The sequence below is a fragment of the Choloepus didactylus genome, chromosome 6 (genome assembly GCF_015220235.1).
Source record: "Choloepus didactylus isolate mChoDid1 chromosome 6, mChoDid1.pri, whole genome shotgun sequence".
NCBI lineage: Eukaryota > Metazoa > Chordata > Mammalia > Pilosa > Megalonychidae > Choloepus > Choloepus didactylus.
This window is the reverse complement of record NC_051312.1, coordinates 139618253-139636446: the sequence shown is the minus strand read 5'-3', so window position 1 is coordinate 139636446 and position 18194 is coordinate 139618253. Positions and strand designations below refer to the sequence as shown.

The 18194-nt window shown below is 39.1% G+C and overlaps 1 protein-coding gene and 1 pseudogene across 6 annotated transcripts in view; one reads left to right on the top strand and one right to left on the bottom strand.

Moving 5' to 3' along the window:
* LOC119538661 (von Willebrand factor A domain-containing protein 5A-like) overlaps positions 1 to 18194 on the bottom strand; it is a 141685-nt gene that overhangs the window by 38050 nt on the left and 85441 nt on the right. The gene's annotated exons all lie outside the window — the stretch shown is intronic.
* LOC119535889 lies at positions 8954 to 9908 on the top strand (annotated as a pseudogene).

Here is an 18194-nt window from a genome sequence, read left to right as displayed (position 1 = left end):
ATTTCCGAGTGGGTCCCTCTTCCAAGTCATGCCCTTCTAGGGCCTCTGCTGAGGGAAGGCTGTGCTATGTCACAAGTGCGCACCATCCCTCAAGGGAAGTTCTGGGCCACCGGACCATGTGGGGGTATTCCCAGCCTGCTGTAAGGATGGCTGTATGGGTTGTGTTAATTTCCCCCTTTTCGCACAGCTCTGCATTCCCAGCTCTGGGACAATTAGCTGTGGGTGCGTGAAAGGCTATTGTCCATGCCTGATATTGTGGCATGTGTGCGTGTTGCTGGAAACACTTCCTGTCACACTGGGCTGTGGCTCCGGTGCCGGGCAGGAGCGTTCCCAGCCCGCTGGGAAGATGGCTACAAGAGGCATGGTTTTTTCCCCCTTTTGGCTAACCTCTGTCGTCCTTGCTCTGAGACAATTAGCAGCAGGTGCATGAAAGGCTATCTTCCATGCCAGAGATTGAGGCCTTTGCACAGCCCATTCCTGCTGTGCTTCACTGTGCGGTTCTCGCTGCTGTATCTGCAGCCACTTTTGGGTTTTTTTAAAAAAGAACTAGTCCACCTCCAAACGCCAATCCTTGGTTTCCCCACACCACAGCGTGGCTGCCAGATATTCAGCAGGCTCACTCACTTGTTTCAGAATGCAGACTCCCAGTTTCACCAAGTGCATGATCCCTGTGGATTTAGCAGAACTTGTCCAGCTGGTGCATCGCTGGAACTGGTGTTCTGGGTCACTTTCTGGCTTTTATCTAGTATTTTTCACAGAGGTGGTTTTTTTTGCCCTGTATCTCCTAGCCACCATCTTCTCTCCTTTGATCTTGATTCACCCATTCACCACACATCATTCGCCACTTGTAGTCAAATATTAAAATAGAATATGACTTAACTGGATGTGCCTTAAATCAAAAGCTCTATAAATACTCTATAACTTTGACAGGAGGGGTCTTCTGATCTCATATCCAACTACATCTGTAAGGGACAGCAGTTCCCAGCCTTAGTAACATATCAATTTATTTTTACATTGTAAACATTCCTTTTACCTTAAGTGCTCCTTTAGTAAAAATGTGTTCAAGTTAAATTCTTGTCTTAAGTGCTCTTTACTTTTAAACTGTTGTCTGTCCCTATGCTCTTAATTAAATGGAAAATTACTTAATGAATTCCAAAGTAACTGAACCATGAACTGATAAGGCTCAGGCCTTTTCTAACAGAGATCACAGGTTTGAGGTATAAAAGTCAAACCCTTAACACTACTATAGATTAGCTGTCTCCCGCCAAAAGCCTATCCTGGTGACTTAGTGTGGCTAGGTGTCCACCCAATATCCATTTTCACCCTCTTTTTCATAGTAACTGGAACCCAGAGTTTAGCCAGGTCTATGGCCATTCATAATACAGACATACCCCAGCCTCCCTGAAAGCTCGGTGTGACCTTGTGACCAAATTCTGGCCACTGGATACAAGAATTGCTGTGTGTCATGTCAGGATCAGGCCCTTTCAAAGAAAGGGTATGTCTTGCTCTTTGCTGTCTCCTCTACCTGCTCTCTTGTCAGATGCAGATATATTCTAAGCCATCCTGGGCCATGAGGACCAGGGGAAAACACACAGGAACAGAGAAGCAACAGCATAGAAGGGTCTTAAATCCATGATGCATTTATAAAGCAGAACAACCATATCAGCTCAGACTTTTATGTGAAAGAGTAATGAATGTCTCTGTGGTTTAGGACAGTCACTTGGGTTCTGTGCCAGAGAACCCCTCCCTATCCTAACAATATTCTTGCTTATGACCAATGCAGAGTGAAGTTTTAAGGAATCTATCCTCTTTTGAATATGAAAAGCACAGTTGCATAAAATGGAAAGAGATAATCTGTGAATTGTGAGAACACTGTCCAATTCATTGCCATATCCTCCAATGTAACACGTGGGTCCTGAATTATGCTGGTGCAAGTTGATCATAACTTGCTGCTTATTTTCATCTAGTTCTTCCAGAGTCATTATCCATGTCAGAAATAAGAACTGTTTGTCTTACCATACAGGTAAGACTTTGATAAGTTGTTTTGTTCATCATCTCATTTCCTGTTGTTCTCTTTCTTCAATGTCCTCTGTCTATCTTTGTCACCACAAAGCTTCATTTCATTCCCCTTTTCTGTTTATTCTCTCTTCACTGATGCTATTAGGAATTCAACTAAGATTTTCTATTGTTCTCATCAATACTAGAGCCATTTATGTGTTCATACAACTTATAAACCTTTAAGTAAATAAATTCAATTCTTTGATAAAGGAACAAATATATAGGAATGCTGACAGTTGTATAAACATACTTAGGATCTGTGTCAATTTTTAAAAAGTGAATGCTTCCTACTGTAAGACAGATTTCAAAATGATCAAATCAAAAAAATGCTCAGAAGTGTACACATGTCTTATAAGCATCTATTGCCTGACTTATTAGTAATAAGAGTTACAATCAGTAGGTGTAGTCTTCATATGACTACTGGAAACTTGCAAATTTAGTGGTTGGAGACATCACATGAAAACTGCATCCAGCAGAAACTTATTGCAGATGGATCAGCAGATGGGTACATGGAAAAAAAATACAGATCTAGGTACTACGTATTGAGTCCCCATTATAAACCAGGGTTCAGTTATTTTACATAGTAAGACAAGTGACTTTAATTTCAGACAGGAAAAAGAGTATCATCACGAAACCACTTAGTTGTTAATCAGAAATTCCTTAGAAGATGCTGATCATTGCTGAAGAGTATCATTTGTCCACAAATTACAATAAAATATGCTTTGAGCAAGCCAAAAGCACAAATAATTGTCCAAGGGGTAAGTATAGTTAGGAGGTGAAGACAAGCTCCAAGTATATTGTGTGAAGGATATATCGTGCCCATCCAGAAGATCAAAAATCTGAAGATAAAATCAGGAAGCAGATTTTATGCATTAAAAACATCTTGGATCTCCCTCAGAAGTAAGTCTGAGTGCTTTAGATTCAGATGGTCTGGGGATTGATTCCTACCCCTACTGTGTACTAATTGCGTAATTTTGGGAAAACAGTTTAATACTCTGAGTCCATGTCATCATTTGTAAGGTGGAACTGGTAGTAACTGCCTCACACGAATTTGTACAAATTCAATAAAATAAGACTCTTTAAAGCATCCATCACGTTTTGGCACTCTCTATGTGTTAGTTCCACTTTCCCTTTATTGGGTTGGCCTGGATGACTCCAAGGAATCCAGAAAACCATGTGCCATATAGATTTCTATTGTTATTAAAAGGATCCTGTGATTTCTTGTATTTTTCTAACTCTAATAACATTATTTTTGTTATCATTATTTATTTCCTTGTAGTTGCTAGCAGTTAAAACAAACAAAACTAAAGAAAAAAAAAGGGAAAGTTTCTAGCAATGAACTTAAGAAGATGAGAAATCTAGGTTCCATCCAATCTTGAGAAATATAAAAATCATAGGAGGACATAGTATGTGCCAGGATGTTTATGAATATTTTCTCATTTAATCTTCACAACCAGCTTATGAAACACTATTATTACCCCGTTTTACAAATAGCAATATTAAATTTCTTACAGAGGAGCATTTACCTGCTCAAGGACATGTAATAATAAGAAACAGACTGTTCTTCAGACCCAGAACTTTCTGCTTTCAGGGTGGGTACTCTTTTCATTATGTTATAATTTCTTCCGTAACCATGAGAAGTAAGAGAATAGATAGAAACTAGAAAGATGAAAGATGAGCAGGCCAAATCCCTGAGGTCAACAGAGGAGAAGTGAAGCAAAGACCGAGATGATGTCTAACAAAAGGAGTCTATGGCACGCCCATTCAAAACAAAAAAAAAAAACAGGGTTACCAGGAGGCAGCCGCAAGCGCTTTGATTCCTAATGCCTTTAAAGATTATCTTCACTATTATCTATTATTTCCTAATTGCTAAATTCCCTCAACATCTGCATTTAATTTCTCCCTGTGCTCGGAGGTCCCCTGCTCCCTGAATCTCAGGATACCTCGTGGAAAGGATTCAGGAGGGACTATGAAACCATTTAAAAACCTACAAGGGTGGGAAATACTTTCACTTCTGCTGACTCTGCAGAAGTCACCTCAGGTGATATGGCAGCCATCTGATAAGAAGCATCCTCTCCATGTGTGCATCTAAATGAAAAAGACCTTTGGGGTCCTTGGCTAGAGAAGCCCGGCCCAATCCCATGGACCCTGAGGAAGAAAGAAGTTTGAGATGAAGAGACCACAATTCCATAGAACAAATTGAAGATAAAAGGGAGGAAAACCAACATTTGCTTTCCTTAGCTGAGCCTGTCATAAGCTTTTGACCACGTAAGTGCTCAGAGTTAATCCCTATTTTTCTCAATTTTTATTTTTTACACTCACTCGAGAGACCGAGGTAGCAAGAATTGTTGGAAGCCATCACCTTTAAAAGCATACTTCTCATTTTTGTAATGACCACAGTCCTTTCCTGCACTCAGCATCTATCACGTACCAAGCACCACACAGTTGCTTAGAATTCAAAAATCAGTTGTTATATTCCCTGACATGGAGAACATTATTCCTACGACATTGGGAAAATAATAATCTCTGTGAAGGAAAGTATATAAAATACATCCTCCTGGTTCTCTTCCTAATTCTCTGAAGAATATTGATAGAAATATAAATCTATAGCTTCCTAAATAGCTCCTTTTCCTTCTCCTTTTCTTAAAATGCAGTATTTCTCAAGATTTGACCTTCAGTCCTATTTGTTCTTATTTTATCTTCTGTCTCCTAGTGATCTCATACAGGCTCAAGACATAAACTATCATCACTATACAAATAACTTCCAAAATTCTTTTCAGCATTGAGCTCCCTATAGCAAAACTGTTAATAACGAACCATTATAGAGCATCTTATTATGAAAACCTTTCATAAGCACCATCATATTTGACCTTTACAGAAATTCTGAGATAAAAAATATCTCAGTTAATAAAAACTACATTATTGGGTACTCATTATATATCAATCACAATTATAAGAACATCCCACATTTTCAAAGATCATAATTATAGTGGTGGATGTCAAAGTACAGATTGTAGGACACAAATGAGGCGATTAATCAGTGGTTTGCCAAGAACTTTCCCATTTTATCCCTTTGTCCTGCCTTAATTATTAATAATGCCCCCGATCACTCTCAAACGTGTCCTAGTTGGAATGGTAAATTTTAACTTATTAGAGTTGAGGCTGCTGGTACAGATTTGAAATGTTTTTCACTACTTTACAGATGAGAAGCTCATGTTCAGAGAATGAAAGGTACTTGCCTAGAGTCACACCACCAAAAATCAGAACTGAACTTGGGGCTTTAAACCTCTAATCAAGTTGTTTCTCATATACCACGTTGGTTTTTTCCTAGACAAATGTTAGACTCTGAGTTGAATCTTTCAGGAAAGCTGTATCTATTTATATTCATGGGTCCAACTCCCATGATCATTCCCAGTTCCATGTGTGCCTTTGATGCCTACAAACCCACCCGGTTATAGCTCTAGAAACAGTGAGCAGCTTGAATATTTAAGACATTTTAAAAATAATATTATGAGGTTACAAGAACAAACATTAAAAAGGAAAAAAAAAACATGATAGAGAATAAGAAAGATTTCTCATAGCTTTTCATTGTTTTCCATTTTTATCTTAAAGAAAATAATGTTTATACTGCTTTAAAACCAACAGAAATGATATTTAGAAATATCATGATTCTGGATGAGTAGAAAAATAGGGGAGGGAAACAAACAAACAGACAGACAAAGGTACCCAGTGTACTTTTTTACTTTAATTGCTCTTTTTCACTTTAATTATTATTCTTGCTATTTTTGTGTGTGTGCTAATGAAGGTGTCAGGGATTGATTTAGGTGATGAATGTACAACTATGTAATGGTACTGTAAACAATCAAAAGTACAATTTGTTTTGTATGACTGCGTGGTATGTGAATATATCTCAATAAAATGAAGATTAAAAAAAAGAAATATCATGATTCACCTTATATATCCTTGGCTTGATATATTAGCATGATTTATATTTTACTGTGTTTTGACTAGTTTGGAGGGGTGTTTGTGTGAGGGGATGAAGTAAATACTTGGGCCATGGTTTTCAATCTTCTTCACATGTTTTATTTTTATACCTCAGCATCATTCTGTGGAAACCTCCATGGGTATCCATGGGTAGGTTCTAAACAATTTCCCCAAATTTTGAATTATTTAGCATTAGCTATATTCATGCTAAATGAAGCCAGAATATTACAAGAGGGCTTTCACTCTTACCTGGCTACCTGTTATATGTCAGGAACCATATTAGAAGCCCGATATTACACTGTCCAATTTAATTCACTGAACAGTGCTTAGGAGATAATATCATGTCTAGTTTGCAGGTAAGTCAGCTGAAGCATAGCAAGGTAAGGTGACTTAGCCTATATCACAAAATTAGTAAATAATAGAACCTGGATTTAAAACCAAATCTGTCTGACTCAAAAATCTTGCCTTTCTTTGTCACTTATCTCCCCATAGTCTCATTCCCTCCTCCAGACAGACAGCGAGAGAGTTCTCCATTTTTCCCACGGTTGCATTGCAGCAATATCTTCCCATTCACTTGATCTTGCTTGTCAACATCTAACCCCTTTTTCATTACACCATTTATTTTGAAATCTACTATGTAAAGTAGTCTTTAAAAGTCTTTTCCTCGGAATGTGTTAAAATACCTTCAGAGCCATTATACTGTTAGCCTTCTCTGATCTTTGAGTCTAATTCCAGTTGTTGAGAAGCACACAGGGACCCTATGTAAAGCAGTGTGGGGTGGGGGACACCCCGCAGCCCTCACTCTTTCTTCAACAACTTCAGCACAAGCTTAAACTGGTTCCAGAGACTTCAGGACCATGTGCCCTTCCCTGAAGTCTGAAAAAAAAAGTGAAAAATACTAACTTTCCTCCAAAAAGATACCCCAAAGGATGGAAAGACTCAAAGATCACAATACAATAAATAGAATCTCTATAGATTTAATACCACAAAACAATAATGGCAAAGAAAATTAGTTGCAATGAGATTTTGTGACAATGTTCTTCCAGTTCTAGCTACTACATAAGCAGCTGAGAGGTGCTATCTAAATCTAGTTTCTAGTTCCTATGGTTGAGTAATTAATGTTTGTGCTATTCCAGCATGTTACACTAATTCCTTCTTTCATCCTTTGTTACTGTTATGGAATTTTCCACTCAGGGAGGTCTACAGCAGCCCTCTCCCCTAACCCTCTCCCCTATCCCATTTCAATTCTTCCTCCCAGGAAGGCATTTAGCACCGATTACCGGCAACTATGACAATGTTCAAGGCTCATCCTGTCTTTCTAGTTCAGGAATTACTCTACCTTCCCATGAACATCTGAATTCTTTCATTAGGCATGGAATCTCCAGCTAAAAGTATGCTCACTGCAAATATTGCTTTGTATAAAAATCAAATGACTTAAAACAATTTAAGGGCAAAAGGAATCATTTCAAATCATTCGACATTCATTCAAAAAAAATGTACGGGGCATCATTATTTCCTAATTCTATAGTATACTAGTGAACAAACCAACATGTTCCTCATGGAACTTACAGTCCAAGCATATCATAGAATATCCAACTTTTCATATATGCATGCATTCAATTCATTTCAGTCAACAAAATATTAAATTCTCTCAAAGAACAGTGTAACAATGCTGCAAATTCAATGACAAAATTATAGAGTCTTTGTTCTCCAGGAACTTACTCAATTCCATCAGAATTTCTTGTGTGCATAGAGTTTATAAGTAAAATTATCAATCAGTAACCATATAAATCAAAGAAAGGTTCAGAGAAATTCAGTAGGAACTACAATTAAAGCAAGGCAATTATAATTAGACAATTTTCATATACTTTGGATCTCAAAAAAACATATCGACCGTAAGAAGAAAAAGAAAATGAAAATATCATCTCTTCTAGATGGAAGATTTACAAGTCTTTCAACTCTAGCATTGTAACAAAAAGCTCCACAGCGTATCCTAGTGGCAGTTTCATGTTCTTAGCCTATTCACTTCATATAATTTCATAGTCATTTTCTTTTCTTTAAAAGCTGTAAAATAAATAAATAAATAATTTTAAAAGTTTTGAAATAAAATGAAAGCAGGAAACATATCAACAAACTGCATAATAAGAATTTTTAGTTCCACTGCTTTAAGGATTCAAACATTCCAATTGTTAGCAAGGATTAAATGTACTATATCTGCATCTTTAAATTTGCACATGGGGTTTCATCACTAAAACCTACAACCTACATAATACAGCTTAAGTGCTGACTTCTAAGTAACTTAAAATCCCAGGATGTTAACCAAATTTGTCACTGTTAGTTTATTTACACTTAAGGGAAAGCCTCTAAATAAGAAAATGGAAAAACTAAGGAAAATATCCATTCAAATGATATTACTACTACCCTAATCCTAAAGTTCTTTGCACTATGTAATAATCCATGGTCCTGATCCTCGTTGGGGGCCCAAATTGCTCTTTCACAAGTGTTTCGAGTACTTGACCACATACTTCAGTAACTGCAGAAATGCTCAAAAAAAGGAGTCCAGTGAATTAGGCTGGTCTATTTTAGGGCATTCATTGTTGCAATTGGTTGTTGACATTAATTAGATAATGTTCACCTGGTTGGTATTGAAATCTATGGTCTCTTAGACAATCCAGTGCTTCACCATGCAAATGTTTCATGTTGCTTCATATCCAAGAACATTCCTGAAAGAGCAAGTTATTTCCAGATTCAAGGGGCAAATTTCATTTACCAGTCCCTATGAGCCTTTGGTAGAATGTTGTCATCATGTTTAGCTCGATGTATTCTTCTTGGGTCCATCATGATTGAAACACACCCCCCATGTTCACATTCTCACAACTTCTCTCTCTACCCAGATCACCCCTGTAAGAACATGAGGAATCACACAGAGCTGAAGGAGTTCATCCTGCCAGGAATACCTCAGACAGAGGGGCTGGAGACTGTGCTCTTTGTCATCTTCTCATTCATCTGCTTCTTCACCCTGTTGGGCAACTTCTTCATCCTCATAGCCACTTATTCCTCTTCCACCCTCCACACCCCCATGTACTTCTTCCTAGGAATCCTATCCATTTCTGACATGTTGCTCCCCTCTGTCACCTGTCCCAAGATGCTATTCTGCCTCTCTGGCCAGAGCCAAGCCATCTCTTACAAGGGATGTGCTGCACAGCTCTTCTTCTATCATTTTCTTGGTTCCACTGAAGGCTGCCTCTATTCTGTGATGGCTTGTGATCGCTTTGTTGCCATCTGTCACCCACTGAGGTACACGCTCATCATGAAACCCAGAGTCTGTGTGGGCTTGGTCATAGGGACCTGGCTGCTGGGTTGTCTTCACGCCTCCACGCTGACCTCCTTTACCTTCCAGTTAACTTACTGTGACCCAATCACGTGAACTACTATTTCTGTGACATTCCTGCTGTCTTACCCCTGGCTTGTACTGACAGTTCACTGGCCCAGAAGGTGGATTCCATGAATGTTAGCCTTCTGGCTTTAATGCTGTTGCTCAGTATTTGTGTCTTCTACACTGGCATTGGGATTGCCATTTTGAGAATCCGTTCAGCAGAGGGTTGGCAAGAAAGCTTCTCCACCTGCAGTGCCCACCTCACCCCGCCATACTCTGTGCCTACGGACCTGTAATCATCATCTACCTGCAGCCCACACACCCAACCCCTTGCTTGGTGCCATGGTGCAAATACTAAATAATCTGGTCTCACCCATGCGAATCATTAATCTATTCCTTATGGAACAAGGAAGTGAAAAGTTCCCTGAAAAGGGTGTTCATTAATGTAGTAATTACTGTCCTGGGAAAAATTACATGTTCACACAATTGATTTTAGCAATACGGTATCTTACCACCATACTGCTATTTCTCCTCTTTAAAAAAAAAAAACAAGCAGAAAATGGAGACTCTTTCTCTGAATGTGTTATATTTTGTTGTCTAATAAGGTATCCCATGGTTATTTGTCTCTGTAATCCTTGTTACTCCAGAAAGAGCTGTACAATTAATATTTTTAGTGCCTCACCCCTGAGTAAGGAATCTGGGGGGTAGAGCAGGTAGCTGGAGCCAGATTCTTGTCCTGGTAATGTGCAGCCATGACGTCTTGTCAGGATGGTACGATTCTGTGGCAGTTCAAGCAACCAGCCTTAATTAGGCCCTATGTGTGCCAAATCACCCTTCATTTCATTTTTTGGCTTCAGTTAGAATGCATTGTGCCCCTTTTCTGCCATAAAATTTTCACGTCCTCTATGTTGCTAAGTGTCTTAGTTTTCCAGGGCTCTATGACAAACACCACAGACTGGCTGGCATAAAACAGTAAGATATTGCTCAAATTTTGGAGACTAGAAATCCAAAATCATGGTATTGGCTGGTCATGCCTTCTCCAAAAGTCTGTAGCATTGTGTTGGTGGCTTGTCAGCAATCCTTCATTGTATGGTGGACTCCTTCCTAGTGTAGCTATCCTTTGCCTTATATGGACTACAGTCATATTGGAATAAAGCCAACCCTGATTCAATATGGAGTCATCTAAATAGATCTTCAATGATTGTGTTTACAAAGAGGTCCATACCCACAGATCCCAGGGGTTAAGACTTGAACAATCATGTGGGGGGTGCATGATTGAATCTACCACACTAATGGTAACAATAACACTTAAAGAGCAGGGCTCTGCCTTCAGGGCATCATACTGAATATTCACATACATCATCTTACTTGATTTGAACAATACCCCTATAGATAGTGATCTCACTTTTGTAGAGGAGAGCTTTGAGGATTAGAGACTTTCAATAATGGACTCAAGGTCACACTTTACGTAAGCAGCACACCAGGCCCAAAATGTCACAGGATACATTACCTCACTCCAGGACCTAGTACACTGCATGATATTTAGAAGGTATTCCACAAATAACTGGTGCAAGAAGCACTGACATAAGTTAATAAATTGAACTTACTATGATCTGCATTTATTCAGTTCTGCTACCTTTTGGTATACCAGATGGCAGCACTGAGATAAAGCATTAAGTGTCTGGCCCTATGGAGTACATCTAATTATGGTCAAACCAGGGCTAGACCCAAGGCCTCTTAATTCCTACCATCATGGTTTTCCTAGTGCACCAAGCTGTTACTATACCAGATTACCCCTTAGAGCTAAGAAGTGGGAAAGCCCACCCTTCTCGTGTGTTTTGAAGAGAAAATGCTTTATTATGGGGTTCAGTTAAAAGGCCCATTTGATTCCCCACCAAGTTACCAATTGTCCTCCAAAAACAAGGGAATTGATAACTAATTCTCAATGTTCTCCGGAACCCAGTGGGAGAGTAGGGGTGCTATTTGTTGGGGATGCCACAGGCATACCAGCCCTTAGATTTCAAGACATTTTAGTCATTAGTAGTTTTAAAATCCAAAACACTCTCAAAGTTTTTATTCCATTTGAAATCATGAAAATGAAACAAATAAAAGGAAAAACCTCAAATAAACATCAATCGGTAACCTAACAAAAGGCATGAAGGTAAACAAGAGAATGGTGTGAGGTACATGAGGGGTTCTATGCACCCTCCTAACTGACTGACAGAACCAAGACCATAATCTTAATCCCACACTTTGGGAATCCTGTCCTAGATGATATGCAGGATCTAGGCAATTCCAGTATTATTTTGTTTTCCCATTGAAGCCAAGATAATGACCAGAAATGCCAACATGCCATGGTATCTGGAGGAGCCCAGAACATGTTTATGGATTGACACTCATCACCCTGATAATTATTTTTGCAATGGTTTTCCTTTCCTAGCAGAAGAAAGTTTCCGTAAGCACAGGCTCATGTTGGTCTGATTCACTGTTGTATCCAATGAATGGTAGCATCCAGTATACATTTGCTGACTGAATGGAACGCCACCTAGTAACACAAATCATGATGTAAATGCCACATTCTTGGCGTAGAAAGAGGAATACGAGTGAAATATTAGGGTACAGATCAACAATATGCCCTACTTTATATATATTCCCAAATTTGAATAAAACCGAAGACACATGAAACCCCAGATTTGAATGAACCTGAGAATGTTTTGGTCCTTCTAAATCAGTGTTGTATAGATGTCTCACATACAAAAATTAAAAAAAAAAAAGCTTTCCAAAGATTTTGTGTCTTTCCTTTATCTAACACTTTAGTAAGCACCCAAAATAAGATATTAGATTTGCCATAAAACACACATGTACAGCATGCACACCCACATGCCACTTCTTAAAACATACCACAGCTTTTATCCTTTCAATGGCCTCCAATGCATGACAGCAACCCCATGTTACTTCTTATTCCTTTCTTCAAGCCCTCCAAAGCCCTCCTCTCAGTCAATGTTGACACTCATTTTTTCTCATCAGAACTCTTTCTGCAACTCTTCCTTTTATTTTCCCTGTTTTATTTTCCACATTATTTTATTTTTCTCTGCCGTTTCCATTTTCCCATTCGTTTTCTAGCTTTTCCAGTTCTCTCCTTACCCCACACAGTGATTCTACAAAATAAAGGGCTGGGGAACAGGGCAATCAAAGACAGAATTCCAAAGAAGATAGAAGCAGGGAAAAGATTGTGAATACTCATAGCTTACTTTTTGATACCATGCAAGTGTGACTATATAAAATGAATGATTAACCCAAGGTAAAAAAATGAGTATACCATTTGGGGGCAATTTTTACCTTTTTTTCATTACTTTTTCTATGCTGTTGTTCATTATTTACAATGAGCTTGTAATATTCATTTTTTGAAAAGCTATTTTAAGAGAGAAAAATGGCATTTAATGTGGCGTCAAATGAAGTTGATTATCTGAACCAGGAAGTTTTAAGAAAAAAAAATCCAGGGCAATGCCTTAGGAGGAAAAATGTCAGGCATTTCAAAACCCAAAGGAATAATACAGTGTTTATGTTTTTATAAATTATGCCTAAACTAATTTATACTAGAATATTCTAATCCCACAGGGTCATGTGTTTTATTTTCCTTCTCACCTTGTTGCTGTCCTCTGTGGGTTCTAATCCTCTGGGTGTTCCAGGAACATATCTATGAGGAGCCCCCTCCCTGAGTATTAGAATCCAAGTCTGCTTCTGAGTGTACCTTCAGGTAGAGAACTAAGAACCATTAAATGAAGCTCTATTCTGATGTCATCAGATTAGGCCAATGTGAGGCCTTAATCACATATATTCCCCTAGCTTTTCTCTGACCTAGTGGCTACCACTTCTCCCTTATATTCTGACTGATTATCTGGAAATTCTCTAGTCCAGTGACCTTCCTTATGTCTCCCTGATGCTCCTGTGCTCCCCGCGGCCTGCCTCCCCACTGGGGCTAGAATGGTCTCATCATATTCTCTGTCTCTCTCACATACGCAAACATAATGCTGTTTAAAAATCCTCTGAAACTTCCCAATGTTCCTAATATAGAGACCATAGTCTTTAAAACTGGGCCCTGACTTGTCTTTTGATTTTCCTGTATCTCAATCTTGATATCAAAACTCTGTCCCTCTCTTTCCCCAAGTTCTTCAAACACTCGGTGCACATTTCCACGGGGCTTTGCACAGGAGACGGTCCCTCCTAGACTGTTTGCACCTGCCCTTCCCTCTGCTCTTCCTTATTTTCAGACCCCAGCTCAGACATTTTCTCAGGGAAGCCCTCCCAGACCACTGGGAACATGAACCCAGCCATATGAATTATGATGTAAATAACATATTTATTAACATGGAAGAGGAACAGGAAGTATTTAGGGTGCAAATACTTTCATACTCCTCTCCATTTTATTTTATAATCCATAGAACTTTTCTCCTAACATTTAACATATTCCTAAGCTATATATTGATAAATGGCTCCCTTCTCCCACCAAGCTGTAAGCTCTTTGAAGGTACAGATCATGGCTAATTTCCATTCACCAGAACTTGGTACAGTTTTGGCACTTTCATAGTAGCTGCTGATAAATTTTTGTAGAATGAGTAAATTGACCTCTTTGAAACCTCTGATCAGTACCACATCACTTTCTCTCCTTTGGCCAGCACTTTCTTGTCTTTACTTAGCTTCTTACTTCTTATCTGGCTTAGATTTTCTCACCATTATCATAGTAAGTTCCAAATTGCTTAAATCCTTCCTCCAGTATGCCTCCGTCCAATCTCTATGAACCCCCTGCCTTCTCCATCCCTGCTCATCCAGTTAGGCCTTCTTAAAGACAGATCACAAACCAGCCTAGCTGGCAGTGGTATGAAATCATTAGTACCTACCGTAGTTGCTTCCTGGGAATCCTGCTACTTTCCCCTGATGGAATTGCTCTCATGTCATTTTGCACTGGTACCGATAGGGTTTGGAACCTTAGACTTCTCAACTCCTGGGCTCTGACTCATAAAGAATGAAAACAGGATTCACCAGCAAACTGAGGACTAAGTGATCCGCAAGGTCTCAATATTCCCCATAACGGGTTCTATAGTAAGTTGATTGAAAAATGTGACTTAAACTTGAGACCCAGTGGTTACCCTCTCTCCTTATTGGCTGAATTGGAGATGGCAGGACCTGTAGTAAAGAAAAGAGAGAAAGGCTTTCCCTCCACTATGTTCATTACTCCATACTCTTTCCTGTCCCATGCTGAGAAGCCTGGATCAGGTGTACCTTTCTGTGTTTTAGTTTTTTCTACAATCTATGTTTGCATCACAGCCTTTCTGAATAAATGTTAATCTTCAGTAAATTAAATATCCTAAATGGTAAAATGCTTTGTTGCATGATCGTTTCTTTAATGCATCCTCCATATGTCGAGGAGAATAAAAATCCTGAGTATGTGGTTTTTGCTGAGTAGAAATGTAAATAAGACACTACCTTAAAAAGTCAAATTTTATTAATATGTGAATATTTAATATATTCTCAACACCTGTGGAATCTACATTTAACACAAATAACTGATCAAACATTGAGACCTTTGCCTATAAAGATGTAGATCAAATGTAACTTGTAATTATACTTCTGTTGCTTATAATATTTAGAAACCATACATTTTTACTCATACTCTCCATGGAGAAGGAACTGCAAACAGAAATATAAAACCATTTTTAGTTCTTTTATTAAAACTGTACAATGTGATTTGATTCCTGACTTTGCTTTTGTAAAGGGTACCATCACTCAAAATATTTAATCATTGGGAATTTAGAATACAAGTGTTTTCACTGTGAGCATCAAATTAAATTAGCACATGCTGCCATGATTCTAAAAAGTTCTGGCTGTACATATAAAATAATCCGTGGCATTTGCCTTCCCTGAGTAAATTTTTACCAAACCCAAGGTAAATTTAATGAGATTGTCTTTGCCAATCAAAAGTGCCTTTTGTGTCTTCTTTTATTTGTAGAAAATGTTTTTTTCAAGCCAGTCATCAGTTTCAAAGCATTAAGACAATCAAGGATAAATAGGATGGTGGGATTATAAACTTTTCATATCCTTTTAACATTAGTTGGATGGATGACACAAACACTGCTTTTTTTAACCAAAATTCCAGAAGTATTTGGAGTAGTGAAACTACCTAAATACTCCCTAAGCACTGAAACTTTGTGATCAGAAAGATCATAAAATTTGTGACCAAAAGGTAACTTCTGATATTATTTGGTTGGTTGTGTTGTTTTCGTGTGACTTTTCATACACCGGAGAAGTCAGACTGAATCTGCTCTTTCTTCCGCAACTCAACACTGGATCCCAGTTTTGTGGAACATGAAAACTTATTCAATTTAGGAGAGGGCCCTTTTGAAGAAAAAGCATATAAAGACAAACTTAACTTTCCAAGCTGAAAGAACATGCGGTCATGTGAACACACTGCTAGAAGCCCACCCCAGGACCTCAGAAGGGGCTGTCAGTGAGGTCCTTAAGGCTTAATCGTTAATCATTTCTTGGTGAACCTCCAACAGGCTTTCATTCTTTATACCATGAAATGGTACATGGTACCCTAGGCAGAAGTCTGGGAATCATCTGACAAGTACGTTCTGTTTTCTAAATAATTTCCCAAATAATCTCTGCAATCCCTTCTCTGTCTCTTTCCTATGCTTCATTGTTTCAATATGTCATAATAGGACTTCCTATGTATAGTTTCCTAACCACATTCAGTCTCTTCCTTCCAAATAGGAGCTCGTTGGGACTATACGTGTGATAGGATTAAGTGAAACTACATCTCTAGCCCCCCATCACCAAACACACACCAGCTGATCAAGGCCCTAAGAATCAGAGGGAACTGGGCAATTCCCTTTCCAGCTCTCAAGTGTCAGCTCCCCACCCAGGCTGCCTCCCCCAGCCTGCCCCACCCCAAAGTGCAGTGTCCACTCAGCCCTGCACATCGTAACCCGCCTTCCTGAATCCGATAAATCCCTTATGCTCTTCCCGTTGTGTTTTTGAGAACGTCCCTACAAGCTCTTCAAGGACTCTGTTGTGATATAACCTGTCTACGAAAGCAGTCACGATGCCTCCATAGCAGGGAAAGCTGATCAGTCCCTCCTCTGCATCAGCTGGATGCTCTTATCCCAGTCATGAGGTATTACAAAAGCAAGGACTTCAAGACTCCTAAGAATAAGGCCAAATCCCAGCTCCCTCCAGGGGGAGCTCCATTATTTCAGGAAAGTTATTTAACTTCTTTGATCCTTGCTTCCTTTGTTTGTGGAAGACCCCAATAGAGTTTTAAATAAGACTGAGCAGAGGGTGTGTGTCTAATGTCTCCCACCACCTTTTTATTATCTGCAGGCAAATGATTAGTACCTGGAATAAAAGGTACTCAATATTTGTTGAATAAATGAGAGCACATATGCATAAACAAGCAAATTAATGCCTTCACTGATGATTTTGTAATCCATTCCCCTGGAAAAAAAATATTTATTAGTATTCTAGGCTTGGAGGCTTTAACAGATACCAAGTAATATAAGACAGAGATATTTCTGATGGCCTCTCAGCCTATTACATCCCCCTTTCTTCTGGCAATAGCCCTTTCCCTTCCCTTTTGCAGAACTGCCCATCTCCAGTCTCCTGTACCCTGTACCCTGGTCTCAGGGGAGGCATGTGACTCAGCCTAGGAAGTGAGATGTGAATCTTGAGCAGGGCACAGACACAGAAGGCAGCTGAGGCTGAGTCATCTGATGGTTGTGCACTGGGGCTGCCCCACACCTTAGGGCTGAGGTCCCCAGAGCTGCCAAGCTCCCCTCCTTCCTGGGCCTAGAGTTTCATTGGTTTCTCTTATTCTCTGAGCTACCTCCAATTACTGTTGCTTGTGATAGATCAAGCCCTCATTCATACAGTGTAGTAAAATAGCTTACAACTTACTTATTTATAAAGACAGCACATGTCTATGAATAATTAGGAAATATAAAAATGCACAAGAAATGTCTGATATGTGTGCCAAATGAATTTTCTGAAAATGGTTATTCCATGAAGTATATTTTTACAAAGGAGATCACGAAAGATTTCGTCTTTAATCAGGTTCTCTCTCTCTCTCTCTCTCTCTTTCCTCTTTTCTCTCTTTCTCTCTCCTTCTCATTTCTTAGGTCCAATTATACCAATTTGATTGCTCCCTTGCTCAATGAGGTTCCCAACTTGGAAGATTAATACCCAAAGGAAGACCAAGGTTATTTAAATCTCCTGTGTTTTGGGGATTGTTATAGTTTCCATTCTAGAGTTGCGAGGAACCATCATTGTAAGGGAGCTGAAGCAATTTCGATTTGTTACACTCCATTTGAAAGTGATTGGAAAAAAAGAAGAATTCAGGATACTTGCCTGCAGTTTGCAGGTTGGTGGGGATTTAGGCAGGGGAAGATTCCTTCCTTCTGCCCAGAAAACAAAGAAAAACAACATTCAACAACACCAGCAGTTATGTCCCTGGTTTAACATGCAAGTGTCAAAATTTTGTCCTTCACTTTTCAGTTTTGCCATCATTCTCTACTTCCCTGACAACAGCAAGAAAGAAAAATTATAGATATAGATTAGATATAGGTAAGTCATGAAGCAGTAGGATTCTTCCACAGAAATGAGAAACCACACGTTGGTGACGGAGTTCATCCTGCTGGGAATCCCTGGGACGGAGGGACTAGAGACTGTCCTTTTCACCCCTGTTCTTCTCATTTTATTTGTGTGCCCTCCTGGGAAATGC